General features: G+C 50.9%; 1 pseudogene; it reads left to right on the top strand.

Moving 5' to 3' along the window:
- The first annotated feature begins 1,813 nt into the window (after positions 1-1,813).
- LOC125260689 overlaps positions 1,814-2,223 on the top strand; it is an 8,443-nt pseudogene continuing 8,033 nt past the window's right edge.

The following is a 2,223-nucleotide window of genomic DNA, read 5'->3' as shown; positions in this document are numbered from 1 at the left end:
CTGATCACATCATAAACACGTTACTACCAAAGTAGAGTCCCTGATTGGTTAACGCGCCGCAAATTTACGCCAAAGTTCAGATTTTTCAACTCGGGCGTTTGGGCGTCAGACGCTCAATTTGCGCGTCAACGGCCGATTCGCGCCGCGCTAGACGCTTGATTCGCGCTGCAGGACACCTAGACGCGCGTTTACATTGACTTAACATGTAAATCAGACGCCTCAGACGCCCCAGACGCGTTCGGTGTGAACGCAGCATTAGACTTTTATTCCCTCGAGAATAAAGCCAACAGGAGTGGAGCTACAAAACTCCCGCTAGTGCATACTTTTCTTCGGGACATTTTTATGAATGAACACTGTCACTGTCAGTTGTGAGCTGACGTGCATGCTCCACTCCCGCGCGTCTAGGTGTCCTGCTTGAGGGCCAACTACTTGGAAAAGATCTAGAACTCCAGGGCTAGTATCAGGGAGGCTTCGTTGGAGCCTGAGATACCTGGTAACATCTGCTCAATTCTAGGGAACTAGGACACTCAGGAACCTAGCTCAACCCTGAGGATCGCTTTCAAGGTGACCCAAGGAGGGCCAACTACTTGGTAGCAAATCCAACTCCAGCAGAGATAGCCACTAGAGGTATGCAGGCTTGGAATACTCGTTTGCATTTCCATAATGAGCCGTGTACTCATCATATTGTTTTCTACCCTTAAAACAAGGGGAGTACAAAACTATGTGACTGGTCTGATGAGGAGGCCTTAGTCAGGGCCTACTACTCTAGCATAACATGGCTACAGGCCCGAGGCTGATGCTTGAGCTCTAAGGGAGCGTGCTCAACTTGCCCTGAAAAGGGGGAGTACTTCGACCTGCTGGGCGATAGCTGGGATAGCTCTGAGAACCATGGTACCAGGAGGACTTTGTGAGCACCTTCCCTGACTTGTCTGATCACTTGGGGAATCATAAAGGTTTCTGAGGCAAAGGGTTTGACCTCTGCCTTCCCAAAGACATCCCAAATTCTCTGGACTGAGCGGGGGTGGAATGAGTATTCCTCTGAGGGAAAGTTGCTCCGGGACAACATGTCCGCCCCTATGTTCAGCACGCCCTGTATGTGTGCTTCTCTCAGTGAGAGCAGGTTGCACTGGGCCCACTCTAGGATGGTTTTTGCTAGAATGAAGAGGGGCTTTAAAGAGAGGCCACCCTGGTGATTTATAAATGACACCACCATCATACTGTCTGACCTGACCAAGACATGTTGTCCCACCAGGAGAGGAAGGAAATCCTGGAGAGCTTGATATACCGCCATCATTTCTAGGCGATTGATATGTAGCTCGCTTTCCAGGCCCGTCCATGCAAGGCCAGACGGTTGTCGCACAGAGCTCCCCAACCCATCTTGGAGACATCTATGAAGATGACCTTCCTCTTGTCTACTGCCCCAATTGCCATGCCCTGCTGGAACGAAACAAGGGTTTGTCCAAGGGGCCAGGGTTGTGACAGGCTAGGGGTGGGACCCGTAGTTTCAGCCAGAACTGCAGAGCTGGAGATGCTGAACTCATCAGAACTAGCATCCTCTGAAATGTTCTGAGCAGCAGAGAAACCCCGGGCGTAAAGGCTTGTACAAGTTGCTGAATAGCCAGAGAATGCTCTGCAGTGACTGTGGCCCTCATGTTGGTCGAGTCTAAATTTATCCCCGGGAACAACACACGTTGGCTGGGAGATAATGAGCTCTTTGTAAAACTGACCCTGAGCCCCAAGCACTCTAAGTGGTTGAGGATAATGGATCTGTGGTATATTAGCTCCGCCTCCAACTGGGCCAGGATGGCCAGTCATGGAGGTTGTTCAGTATACGCACACCCCTCCGTCTCAGGGGAGAGAGCCGCACTTCGTAAAAGTGCGGGGAGCCAGAAAATGCCCGAACGGAAGGACCCTGTATTGATATGCCACCCCTTCCAAGGCGAATCTCAAGAATCGTCTGTGATGGGGGGCTATCTGGATGTGAAAATAAGCGTCTTTTAGATCCAGAGGTAAAGAACCAGTCTCCCGGGCGTATTTGCGGGAAGATCTGCTTCAAAGTGATCATTCTGAATGATCGCTATATTAGGGCCCTGTTTCAGATGTCTGAGATTGAGAATGGGCCTTAGACCGCCATCCTTTTTGGGGACGAGGAAGTACCTGCTGTAAAACCCTGACTCGCTCAGTGCTCGGTGGAACCATCCTCTATGGCTCCTTTTGCCAGCA

Source organism: Megalobrama amblycephala, linkage group LG24 (assembly GCF_018812025.1).
Source record: "Megalobrama amblycephala isolate DHTTF-2021 linkage group LG24, ASM1881202v1, whole genome shotgun sequence".
NCBI classification, from domain to species: Eukaryota; Metazoa; Chordata; class Actinopteri; order Cypriniformes; family Xenocyprididae; genus Megalobrama; species Megalobrama amblycephala.
Note: the sequence above shows the minus strand (reverse complement) of the source record. Positions and strands in the feature narration are given on the sequence as shown.